This window comes from Calypte anna, chromosome 11 (assembly GCF_003957555.1).
Source record: "Calypte anna isolate BGI_N300 chromosome 11, bCalAnn1_v1.p, whole genome shotgun sequence".
NCBI classification, from domain to species: domain Eukaryota; kingdom Metazoa; phylum Chordata; class Aves; order Apodiformes; family Trochilidae; genus Calypte; species Calypte anna.
Window position 1 is genome coordinate 18991957 of NC_044257.1, and position 13445 is coordinate 19005401.

Here is a 13445-nt window from a genome sequence, read left to right on the forward strand (position 1 = left end):
TTGGCTGCCAGCCAGGGCTGTTATTAATGGCACAAAAGCTTCTCATTCCAGCTACTTCTACATCCGCTAATGCTGTTGTTCCCTTCGCTCGCTCCCTCCCCCCTCTCGCCACATTACAAAGTGGAGCTGGAATATATTTTACATGGGGGGGGGGGAAACAACACAACCCTCTCTGATCATCCTTACACACTGAAGGCTCCACCAGAACCGCAGAGGAAAGGCTCATCAGCTCCAGCAATAATTACCAATACTGAACCAGTAAGACCACCCTGCTCATCCAGCCACCAGCTCAACAAACAGCACAGGGATGTGGGAAGCTTGCAGCAACCCCTGAAGGAAACCCAGGACCCCAGGCAGAAGCACCCAGAGCTGCCCTGCTCTGCTGACCCGAGGGCCAGGAGCCCAAGGAGGGGCAGCATCCTTGCATGGCACCCAGCTGCTCTTCAGGTGGCACCAGACCTCACTGCCTCACGTGGGAAACCACTCGCTTTCCTGATACTCAAGCTCTTGTTAACAGCACCCCCTGAAAGAAGGCTTCAGATTATCTGCAGTTTAGCCCCAAGCCCTGTGCAGCATGCCCATCCCTCTGCAAGGAATCCCAAGCCCCATAGGAGGGCCTGAGAGCCATATTCAGACTCCTGCCTGGTTGGGGCTGTGTTCAGCTTGGCTTTACAACACCCCCCCACCCACCCCAGGGAGAGCTCTGCAGGGCTGGTTGCCCTCACCAACCAGGCTGCTGGTGTGATGACTGGGATGCAGGTCCCACGACTGCTCAACTTGCTCAGATCCAGGGCTGGTCTGGGAGAAGGGATGATGATATTCACCAGAGCCTTCTGAGACCACCCAGCCATGCCCACCACACACAGACCCCTGGGACACAGCTCACAGTGAGCGCAGCTCCAACTGCTCACCCAAAAGGTTTGGTCAGCTGAACAGAACAGGTCCTCAGCACTCTGCTCACTGCACTGAGGGCCACCAGGATGAAGGTTAATGAGGTTCAGAGTTGCCTTAGGCTGCAAAGCCAGCAGTAGGTCTGTGTCCCCATGCCACAGAGCAGCCAGCATCGCAGGCACTGGGACGTGCCAGGCAGGGAGCATCACGCTGGTGCAGTGTCTGAAGAAACCTGCCTGGTTTTCAGCCCAAGCTGTCATCCTGGTGAGATGATTCACCATTCTGCCCTCGATGCTTGTCGAAACGCAGGGAAGGAGAAAAGCAGCTAGAGGAACATTTCTTCTGATTAGGAAGGTCAGTACATTTTTAATAAAGGGCTCTTTAAAGACAATCTCATTTCAGTATTTACATGTGTTAAAGAGGTTACAGAGATCAAGATGTAATGAAGTCCAGAAGGAGAGGACAATAAAAGCCTGGCTGGGGTGCTGCAGTGTGAGGTATCTCTGGCTTGTTGGGCTGGGGAGGGCTGACACAGCAGGGCACAGACCCCACACGCCTCTGACAAGAGGTGGGGGATCGAGCATGAAAAATCCAGTAGCAGATTTCTAAATCCAACCATCAACTCCATCTTCTCTTTTTCCTTAAACAGAGCAGGTCACCCTGCCCCCAGGACAAGCCCCTGGCCCCTGCCCACTCCCCATTGGGCACGCTGGGTCTACCAGGCTGGTGCAAGCACCCATGCTCTGCCTTGCCAGCCAACCCACACCACCTCCACCCCAGACACAAAACATCTTCCAACGCTGCAGCAGCTTGTACTACAGGCAGAGCCCTTGTTTACCAGCAGGCAGGCCTAATTTAAACTCCTGAAGTCATCTCCAGCTTCTCACTATAGCAACCCCAGCGAATCTTCCCACTGTAATGTGTGCAGAGCAGCTTTGCATCAGAGCTTTACATCGGCTGAGGTTACATCTGACAAGAGGGAAAAATTAAATATCTGCCAGCAGCTCCCAGTGTCAGCAGTGGAGTTTCACAAAACCTCTGCTCCCAAGGCAGAGCTCGGCTGTGGCTCTTCATGTGCCACAGATTAACCCTGAGGAATTAAAAAATTCTCCTGAAATGCTCAGCTCCCACTGAGCTGAAGGACCCTGCTCTCCTTCCCCTCTTCTCTGTAATGTGCAGGATTTGCTGTTTGCTTTACAATAATTCAGTTCAGGCAGAGGGCATGCACACCAGCTCTGCCTACGGTGCATGGGGAAGAGAATGTTTATGTCAAGTTTGGAATAATTCCTCTACCATGCTTGAGAAAGTTCTGGTGCCTGTTTCTAAGTCCTTCATTGCAGAAGACTAAAAATAATCTGTATTTAGAGCTACTCAATAGTCGCAAGATCAAGCAGAACAAAAGGAAAAATGTATTCTGAAGGAAATGTTACTTTCTAGAGCTCAAACAGCACTTGAGGCCCCATCAAGTAACTTTCAGGTGAGGTTGTAGAGAACCAGGAGGAAGCAGGGAAACCAGCTTGGATTACCTGATCACAGGGGAGGGAAAAGCAAAGGTATTTAGCATGGCTGCACCAACAATGGGAAAGCTGGAGGGCCCCCCTGAAGCAACTGGGTGCTTTTTTCAGAAGTGATAAGTGGAGCAGGCAAGAGTCACAGACATAAGGGAGAGAAGTGAAGAAAGAACAGCAAGAATAGGGAAATATTTCAAATTAATGAAATTCATTGTCTGCAAAGCCAAAAGGACTCGTTGCAGTCATCTCAGCCCAACAGGTGACAACTTCTCTGTGTTAATTCTTGCATTTCCTAACAATATGGGCCAAATACAGCAGGTATTTCAAAACCAAAACAGTACTTAAAGGAAAGCCTAATACTCTAAATAGTTAAAGGATATGAGGTCTGCTACAGCCACAAGCTAAGCTGGTCTCATACCACCCTTCCTAATAAATCTGGTCCTTTATTTTTCAGTTTAATTTCTTTAGCTTCAACTTCCAGCAGGCAGGCACTTTTTCTCTATTTTTAAAAAACACTCTAGAACAAAGCACGCAGGATGGATGTCAGGCAAGGCCAGCCCAAAACCTGGGGGCAGCAGATGTTTAGAAGGTGAACTTACTCCCCAGCACCCTGCCCGGGCTCTGGCAGTCAACAACGGATGGGCTTCCAACCCATCAGATGCTCTCAACTTTCTCCTTGCTAAGCTAAATAGCTTGTGTTTCTAAGCCCTAACGCATGAAATGAGTCTTCTGAGCCCCATTCAACCAACCAGCTTCTTTTCTTTTTTAAGTGAATACTATGTTAATCTCATTAGCTATGGTATTGCAAAGCCAGCCTGTGAGTTGGTCCCACCTACTACCCAAATAATTTTCAGCAGCTCCCATAACACAGGGAACACTCTAACCTCAGGGGGTACTGGGGAACAAGAAATACCACTGGGTTTAGGAGAAATCCAACTTTATGGTGCCAGCCCCAAAGCACAGAGTGTCCCTTCTATCACACCCTGAAGCGACTGACCGTGGTTTGCAGGTGGGCAGTGTCTGGTATGGGCCTGGCCCAGCCCTTGGCACCAGCTGCTTGTCCTGCTTGGCTCCAACACACCCACACCTCAAGAATTTCCCTGTGCCACACCTACACCTACCTGGCCAACATCCACCACAGCCTCAGCCACCTCCAGCTCCACATGAGGCTCCCCTGCATGCCAATAACAGCAAATAACAGCTGATGGTGGCTGCTGCTCCTGTTTATGTAAAACTAGGGCTCAATAAACCAAATATTGAGGGTCTGAAGTGTGCTTGGACACCATTTGGAAGCCACCGCCTTGATGCTTGCTTGTAATGTCACCACTATTAAGGACATCTTTTGGTGAGAACCAAACCAGAAACACCAGCCAGTGCAGTCATTACTTCAGCTCCATCTTACATCCACCTCTGAGAACAGCAGAAACACTCAGGTTCTCTGACCCCAAAGCAGTTCACGTGGGAAAACACTGGGTTCAAAATGCAAAGAGTCACATGATGGCAACACACCTACACAAAACGCTCAAGCCTGCACCTCAGGAAAGAATTTAATCACCAGTTTCTGCTTCCTCACAGGAGCCAAGGCACCACTTGTGTCCAAAGCACTGGGCTGACTTCTCCAACGCCTCAGACCTGGTATGTGAGACTCTGGAGATGAAGAGAAGCTGTGGTAGCTTCCCTGGAGGAGCATCAGTACCAGTACTGCACCAGGGACATGGAGACAAGGGGCTGAAGATGGGGAAGGTGGTGGCAAAGCCCTCTCTGAGGGCAGGAGAACTGATGTGTGCACACACAGAGCCTCTTCAGAAGAAAGGAGAAGCATCAGGGAGGTCCGTGGTGGCCAGCAGGGGTGTTCTGCTGGGGCCATACTTCCAGCAACAGTTTTCTGGTAGGTTTGAGGAGCCTCATAGAGAAGATGTCTCCCCATGAGGCCCAGATGGAGAAAGCCCTGGAGAAAGCACCCTCACTGATGTGCCAGCAGGCCCATGGGAAGGGCATGGACATGTCACCAGAAACCAGAGCAAGTACCACACAGGCTTGGGGACAGCCCAGCAAGGGGGAAGTGGGGCTGTTCACTGACCATTCCAGCTCTGGTTTTAACAAAAAAAATCCTCCCTCTCCAGATCCCTGACATTAATTCTTGGGAGTTGCTTTGGCAGTTTAGAGCTGACAAACCAGACTGGGCAAGAACAAGCGAGGTTCCTGCTTTCCATCAAAGGACACAAACACAGACAAGGGAAAATCTGCATGCTGCCCTTCCCAACCAGGCAGCAGCACTGACCAGATGGACCCGTAAATGGGATTAAGAGGAAGAAGGCACAACTACATCCACCCCTTTGCTCCAGGGCGGGAAACTCACCCTCCTTACAGCCAAGACTCCACAACAGGGAACCAGACTTTGCCTTTTACCCTCTTCCTTCCTCCAAGCCGTGTCCTCCCCTCATGTTTACCTTACAGACTTGCCACCTCCCTCTGGCTCACAATTCCTCCTTCTTTGGAAAGTCTTTGAGACACACATTATATAAAGATACACAAAAATAGATAGTTTTTAATCCTCCAGATTCTGCTGCTCCCAAACAAGGATCTTAAAGAGCTTTGCAAACAATGGATTAAGCCTTAAGACTCCCTGCAAGGTAAGAAAGTGCCTCTGACAGCAGCAGAGGAAGGTGAGCGGGGCTGAGGGCTTCACAACAGGACCTCACCACGGCTGCAGAACTGCAGATGCACAGACACAAGTGAACCCATCCCTGATCCATCACCACCCTGGCAACACCTTTGCCATCCAGCTCCAGCACCAGCTTCCGAAATCACCAAACACCTTCCACACACTTTCTTTCTCACCTGGTAATAGGATCAGGAGTTCTACTCCTAACACCTGGCCCAAGACAAACCATCCCAGGGGCGGCAGTGCCACTGGCTCCAGGGGCTGTGGACACAAGGTTTCTCCTGGAGCACTGGGAAGGATTCACAAGAGCTTTCTCTAGCCGGCACACAGGAAGCTTTCTCAGCACGTGTTTGGAGCAGCTCACCAGATGCAATGCTATAGAGAAAGGCACCTTCTGGGTTTGCTTCTCAACGTTACAGACGACTTTGAGTGCTCTGTAGCCTTCAGATGGCCACCAATATTAACGTGACATCACATTCTTAGTGCATCCCGCTCTCTAAAAGCCCTTCTATTTCTTCACAAATATATTTTGCATACATCTTGTAAACAAGCTTTACATCCTTTTGATCAGCTCTCTGCGGGCTGCTCGTCCACGCAGCCCGGGGAGGGGGAGGGAAACTTCCTGTTCCACTCTTGCTCGCAGCAACGTGCTGCACTCAGCTCTTCCCGCCCCGTGAGCAATGATGAAATTTTCTATTTTGGTGGCTTTTTCTTCATGTATTTGTAGCAAGTGGGCTGTGCTCTGGAGTCCAGCATTGCTGTTGATCTCAACTTATTTTTTTTTAATTCATTTTAAAGCAGCAGAGCAATTTATTGCAGCATCTGCTTTTCAAGCCAAGGTGGCCAGCTCAGGAGCCAACCCTTTTCACACTCACTGGCTTCTCAGTTTGCTTTTCCATTTGCCTGAAAGTAGCCGTTTTTGCAAAAAAAAAAAAACCCCAAAACTTGTTTACAGATAAAACAGCCTCATGCATGCAGCAAAGCACACCACCGTGTTTTCTTGCTACTGCTTATCTGCTGAAGATAAATCCAGTTTCTGCTTGCCTGCGGGCAACCAGCCAAATGCTCACCAGCTGATACCTCCCTGCACCTCATGGCGACTTCACGTGCTCCAACTGATGACCGACCACCTCTGAGAGGTACAGCTGTGCCATGCTGCCCAGACAAAAATACAGGATTACACCCCCCTCCTGGTTCCAGAGACACCAGCTGAAGCTGCAGAAGGATGGTAACTTCCTCCCTTTGCAGAGAGCAAACACTCACAGGCTCCGGCGGCGGCCGGAAGCCCCAGCGCTGTGTAAATGGTTAAAGGCAATGGCTGTGCTCTCTTGTGACTCCAGCTCACCACTTCCACGTCCTCCCCTTGCTGGCTCACATGAGGAGCTTATAAAATCAGCACGCTGTCGGCAGCCTAGCTGCAGCACAGGAATGCTATGTAGTTGGTTACTAACACCGTGTTTTGCATATTGTGTTTCAAACACTACATGCTTTGACATGTTCAGTGTCAACAAGGGGAAAAAAAAATTGTCAGACCAAAATGAAGTCTTTCCAATATGAGTTATTAGCTATACAGCAGGCTACCAGGTGCACTGCGAAGACCCTGCAGGGATATTCCTGCATTCGTTTCAACCCTCCCCCTTTTGAGAACAATCTCAGTTCCTTTCCTAATTATTTTCCTCTAGCTGAGATCAGCTTGCTTCTCGGCTCTGCTCAGGGTGGGCTTCCACATGATCTGCAACCAGAACAGGTAGTGTTCAGACATAAATGCCTTACATTCTTTCAATGAGATGAACACTGAGGACCTGGCAGATTTAGGATACTAAACAGGGAGGGAAAATAAACACAGCACATTTTCATATGGGTTAAACTACTTCCAAATTCAAGGGAAAGCAATTTTTTTTTTTTTTTTAACAAACAGAACACATTACATGAAACTGTGGGTGTGCTGCTCTTACAGATGCTCTATGTGAACCAAAATTTGCTGAAATTATTACCGAAACATTCCACGATCTCCCAAAAGAAGCATCTTTGTGTATCTGTGCCTGGCTAAACTATGAAAAAACCTGCACAGTGGAGCACAGTTCCCATTTCCTCACACACTCCTACCAGGGCTGTGCGTACAAGCAAACGCACCGACCTTTTCTCAAAGAAATCAGTGTTTGCCTGTTCCTTATAAATTTGCAGAATTTTGGCTCGCTTCCATTTCACCCACTTTTGAATGCAAGGCTCCCCACCCCCACACAACTGTTCCTTTCCGAGGGATGTCAGGCTATCCAAAAACATAAACGGGAGCACTGGAGCTCCTCGTTCTCTCTCCGGACAGCAGCAGACAAAGGAGCAGGGAGAATTCTGAACCAACCTGTTGCAGGGATCACCTCACTGTAGTTCAGTGAACCAGACTCCTCCTCACCTCTGATAATGACATTTTTCCAGCCTTCCCCCTCACCCCAGATTCTCTATCCAATCGTTTGTGGTATGTTTTAACTCTCCATTACTTTCCTACCCCAAAATTGGACCTCAAAGCCCTTACTAGAGGCACCATGGTTACTAGAAGGATCACCCTGTAACCTTGCTCTGTTTTTCCGTCACTGCCTATGTGGTACACAAAGAATGAGATTTTTTAATTTGTTTTGTCCACAAGCCAAAAATTCCTTTTAATGGACTGAATATGGTGCCTGTGCTAGTCTCTCAGCGCTCCAGCTCAACTCTCACTTACAACAGTCACTGCCTACAACACGGAGTTGGCCTCCTTTTGCAGGAAAATAAGGCCAAACCAGCTTGAAAGCATGTTTGGAATCTGGAGATTAATTCCATGTAAACTAATGCATTCAAACCCCTTTGTACAGCTTCAGAAAGGGCTGTCTGATCCCGGCGAGAAGTAGGGCAGCACATACCCATGCTGTACGGTGGGGAGGGAGGCAGAGCTGCCTCCATTTTGAAACCGAACCTCCCAACCATTATTAAAGAACCATCCTGCCCCGGGTGAGGGGGAGCGGGCTGAAAAGGCCTGAGGGGAAACAAAGAGGTGCTGGGAGGGCAGGGTGGAGGGTCAGGAGGCGGGAGGGCTCCCATGGGAGCCTCTGCCTGGGACCTGCAGCTTTTGTTTGTGGGCAAATGCCGGGAACAACAAAGCCCAGTGAGGCCACGGGGCGGGGATGCTCCGGGGAGGGGGGCTGAGACGGCAGCGTGACCCCGTCCCCCACCCCACGCTGCCCGTCCCTGCCCATGCTGCAGCACTCCCTGCTCCTCTCCCCACCATATCTTTCTCTCTCTCTCTCTCTCTCTCTCTGGGAGATAAATTATTCAGAATGAAACCATTTTAAACTCTGTTGGGATGCTGAGCAAAGCTAAGATGGGTGGTGCTGCAGAGGAAGCTGTCAGGGACAGGAGCAGAAACCAGGTCTTCTTCACACAGGAGGTTACAAGTGCAATTATAGCTGAACCCACCTCGAACCCGAATGCCATGAAACACTCTGAAATAACTGAATGTAAAACTCCCAGAGCACCGTGTCACACCCAGAGACACAACACCAGCACGAGTGCAAGACCCAGGGACCTGCTATGCCAAGCCCATTCATGGGAGGCTCCCACAGAGCCATCCCATCGGTGACATCTGAGTACTAAATGTCCCAATTCCCATATTTTTTTCCCACTAGCTTGCTATAAAGTACCAGAAACAAGGACAGCTGAGCAGAGTTATGGTCTGCACGGTGACCTTCACGTGCCTGGTGAGCAGCACAGCAGCTTCTCAGCCATCACACATCCAGATGGGCTCCAGCAGACCCCACTTCTGCAGAGTGTGCGCTTCCACAGGGATGGGAGATGGAAGCAGAGATGGCACATGGAGTCTGACCACTGCCAAATACCCCCCGTGTGACCAGGCACACCCAGGCTCCCAACACTGCTGCTGGGAGGACTGGGTCACCCTATGAAAAGAAACAGGAGGCAGAGCAGCTCTGTGGAGAAAAAGGAGCCCTCCTGCTGCCCTCCTGCAGTGGGATGGGTCCCCAGACGGGTCCCCTGATCACCTATCGGACTCCAGACCCACCGCTGAGCTTCTTTCCACAAGGGCTGCACAAGCAGGACCCTCTGCACGTGGCCATCAACACGTGTGCTCCTCAGATGTGAGCACCAGTGAGGTACCTGACACAGGGCCCCAGAGCACAGATGTATTCAGATCAGAAAGGAGAATGTCAACAAAAAAGGTAGTTCAGAGAAGAGAGGTGTTTTTGTGTTGTTTTGTTTTTAAACGAGGAGACAAAATAATTAAATGGCCTGGAAACTATTCTACATTAAAAGTCACTACAGCACTAAAAATCCAGCTCTGACAGTTACGGGTGAAGCCCTTTAAAAGTTACCATGGTAGTTGATGCAGCTATTCGCCCACTCGTTCTTCAGTAATGCTGGATTTTCATTTTTTTGTGTGTGTGATTCAACCACAAACAAGCAAATGTCGCTGAAGGAAAAAGTATTTTCTCTCACCATAAAATGCAACAACAACAAAAAAACCCCACACCAAACCAAACCACCCCCCCCCTCCACCCTTTATCTCTGCCACAAGCACGGAGCAGACAGCAGGTAAGAGGGAGCCAAGCCAAACACACCACGCTGAACTTTGCTCCCTCCAGGGAGAGAGGAAATTTAAGAAGCAGATTCAGGATTTCAGCATCCATTTCACTTTCCCTTCCCCCCCTTCTGAACTCTCGCTCCCTGGGCCCCAAACGGCTCCTGGGCGGCTCTGTCAGCCCAACGCTGCCTCGGCTTCCTCTGGAAAACGGGATGGCAGGGGGGAAGGTGAGCCAAGTGTTTTTTTGGAATACATCTTCCCTCCTTTTAATTAAGGGCCCAGGTAGAGAGCAGAGCTGTGCAGAGCCACACAGCCAGGCTGACAGAGGCAAGTTGGAGCAAGACCCAAACAAAGGAAAGCAAACAAGGGCTCCAAGGGAGGAGCAGGATACAACTGCATTGACCTGCCCAGCTATTATTTTCACAATCAAACCCAGGTCTACAAACTCCTACGGCCAAAGGGAAGGCTCTGCCCTGCCTGAGAATGCCTCGCAGCAGCCTGCCCTCATGTCCTCTGCAGACAGAAGATGAAAACCTCTCAAGCCCCAGCTCCAAGGCAGTTACTGGAGAGACCTGGTGGAAGGTGAGGAGTCACTGCCCCATCTGCTACTTAAACCTTGTCCTTCCTCGGGGACCTCCCCGCAACCCCTGGCCCAGGGACACCCCGGGAAGCAGGGCTGATGTAGAGCTGCCCCCCCAGACAGGGCAGCTCTGAATGGGACCAGACAGATGGGGAGAGGGGATAAGCAGCTTCCACCACTAAGCTGGGAAAGGCAAGATGGAGCCTGGGGCTGGGGGTAGAGTCCTGGCCGGGGGGCCACTCTCTGGGCCACCCTTCTTGCCTGCCGGTAGCCCAAGCAACACGTACTGCTGGCTCTACAAAAATAATATTCCTCGCTCTTAATCTAGTCTAAATTATTTGTTACACTAAATAGGCGGCCTGAAAGCCTCGAGGCTTTACTAACAAAGCTGGGTTTGCATGCAGGCTGCCAGGTTTTGAGAACTGGTTTAATCAGCTGGAGAAGCTGTTAGCGTGCTTAGGGAGCACGGCTGGGCTTCACCAGACACAGTTTAAGTGACACTTCTTTCCCACAGTCCCCTCAACTTCAAATCTCACCAACCCCAAACAACTGGGAAACACTTTGCCAGGGTAGGAACTGGGAGAAAACAATCATCACCGTGGCCCCCAGAAGGGGTCAATCCACCCACTTTGGGAGTCATATATCTGGTGAGGGGCAGTTGCTGTGCTGAAGCGTGTTTCCAGCCAGCGCCCCGGCGAGCAGCAAGCCAACAACTTTCAAGATGAATTAAGGCCAGTGCTTTGGTGGGGTTACGCTGGTGGAAGGCGGCTTTGTTAAACCCAAATGAAAGCTCAGAACGTGCTACGTTCACCCCATTGTTCCTTCGCCTTTTCTAATAGCTGTTTTCTCTCCTCCATCACTCTCGGCTTCGCACGCTCAGCTGTGACTCTTTGTGCCTCCCTTTCACTGCCTTCTGCTTCTGTTTGTCCTTTTGATCTCCACTTCTCAGCTTGTGTTTTCTGCTGCGTCCCCATCCCCCAACGCCTGATTTCCACTTTTATTAGGGTGCGAGGCAGAACGGCTCAAAGGATGAACAATGCGTTTTAGCTGAAAAGGCTTTGAAGCTGAATTGTGTTGTTTACAGATAGATTCTCCAATCTCCCACTGAAATAAAACGGTATTCTACCTCCACCAAAGAGCTCGGTGTTTATTTTCAGTTGGAAGCAATTATAAAAAGCTGATAGCACTTTAAATGCATAAAAACAGGACCAGGAGTATGATCACTTGTTAAAAAAACAAAAACAAGAAAAAAAAACCAACAAAAACCAGAAACCCAGACAACAGCACCTCCCAACAGCCCACATTTTCTAGCAGAAATTATTTTGGAGTCCAATTGTAAAGCTTCTGCTGCTGCAAGGCCAGGTTAATGCCTCAGCCAGCCCCTTAGAGCCCCTGTGAGCCATCACATAAGTTTGTGTTTTCAACTTGAGCTTTCCTTCCACACCAAACAGGAGTGGGTACCAGAGGTACCCATCTCAGCTCCCATCACTTTAAAGAATTACTTCAATTAATGCACACTCTATTTGAGTTTAAATATTGAAACTCTTCAAGCTGAAACTCTTACAGTGAGTGACAAAGTGCGACCACCCAGGTCCTGCCCCATGGTGGCTTCCCGGCACAGGCAGCGCAGGTGGGAGGCCAGGCACAGCTCTCAACACCAGACCTCTCTTACAAAACTCCCCAGAAGCATCTCCTGGAGATGAACCCTGGGCTGGGTAATACTAGCTATAAATTAAGAAGCAGGGTGGGAGAGATAAAACAGCAAAATACCACGAGCTGTGGAGATAAGATCCTAGTCCTTTGGTCTGTGCAGTGCAGCGTTTTGTTACCACCCAGAATTACACCCAATGGCAGCAGCACAAGGGAGAGACTCAGCTGAAAGAGGGGAAAAAGGTCCTGGGAACACCCTGAGTCCCCAGAGCCCCCTGAGCCCTGGCTCTGCCTCTCACCAGGGTGTCTACTTTGGCAGGGTCACAAACAGAAGCAGCAAAACACCCCCCAAACCATCATGGATTTGTGAGCTGTGTGTCAAACACTACCTGGGCAGGAGAACACAATAAACCAGTGGAAAGGGAAAAGGCCAGGAGAAGCCTGTAAGGTCTGCGTCCCAAAAAAGTAATAACCATCATAAAAAGATTAATCTTAGGAGAAGAGCAGCACCTCAGGGCCCAGCAGTAGCCCAGGAACCCGGTGACCACCAACAAGCAGCCTGGAGAGCTGGGTAACTGCTCCCTGCCAGCTCCCCCACTGCAAGAGCAGACTTCTGCATGCTTAGCAGTGAATTAAAATAAATTAAACCTCAGCTCATGCAAAGTGTACAATTATTTTTTTTCATCACAGGTAAATTTTCAAGCTGGCTGACCAAACAAAGCAAGCATAAAATAGTTGAGGCTAAATTATGCCACACTGGCTACAAGCTGTAATCTCTGTTATTCAAAATTCAAGATTTGCAGACTATAGAGTAGGTTTGGGAGCTGTTAATCAATGACTGAAATGAAAGATAATGCTTTACATGATGCACAGAGCTTCCTCAGAGGCAAGAGAGATTAACTCTCTGTAGATCACAGCCCTCACCCAAACACATTTATTTCCTTACTGTCACTACACCCTAAATAATTTAAGGCAATACTAAACCAGTGACAGAGCACAACTTAAGCAAAAAGCTTTTATTTTTATTAAATAAAATCCCCTTTTTAAAGGAAATATATCTACCTGCAAACAATGCAACTGGAGATAGTTTATACTTTAAAGAACACAGGCACTGTGAAAAGACAGTGCCCAGAAGCTCCCCAGGCACAATCCAGAACTGCCTGGCCCAGGCCTCAATTTGTAAAGAGACAAGGAGAAATTCAAGCAAAACTCGTGTTATTTAGGTGCTTAAATAAATAAATAAATCTCAGAGCCTAGCATGAAATAATTCTGTAGATCAGACAGGTGCCAAATTTTCTCAGTTAAGAAAACACAGTCTTTAAAAACCTGAGAACCACCCATCACCAGCAGCTGGTTTTCATCTCCTGGCTCTGCTCCCCAGGAGCTTAGAGCTGCAGAGCCAGGGATGGATGAACCACCAGTAGACTAATGACCAGTTTGGACTTTGCTCACGTGTAGCTGTAGCATTTAATCTACATTCTTGAAGAGAAGATGGAAAGCAGCCCTGACCCTCCTCCCACACCACGCACTTCAGCGCACACCAGCGCACCAGAGCGGGGCACAGAGAGGGGTGGAAACCCT

At 49.4% G+C, this 13445-nt stretch overlaps 1 protein-coding gene and 1 long non-coding RNA gene across 2 annotated transcripts in view; one reads left to right on the forward strand and one right to left on the reverse strand.

The window, feature by feature from the left end:
* Positions 1 to 13445, reverse strand: part of ANKRD11 (ankyrin repeat domain 11) — a 141417-nt gene that overhangs the window by 70510 nt on the left and 57462 nt on the right. The window lies entirely within an intron of this gene.
* LOC115598925 lies at positions 9638 to 11342 on the forward strand. Its single transcript, XR_003988015.1, has 3 exons — positions 9638 to 9861; positions 10071 to 10216; positions 10729 to 11342. It is a non-coding gene; the product is annotated as an uncharacterized LOC115598925 (long non-coding RNA).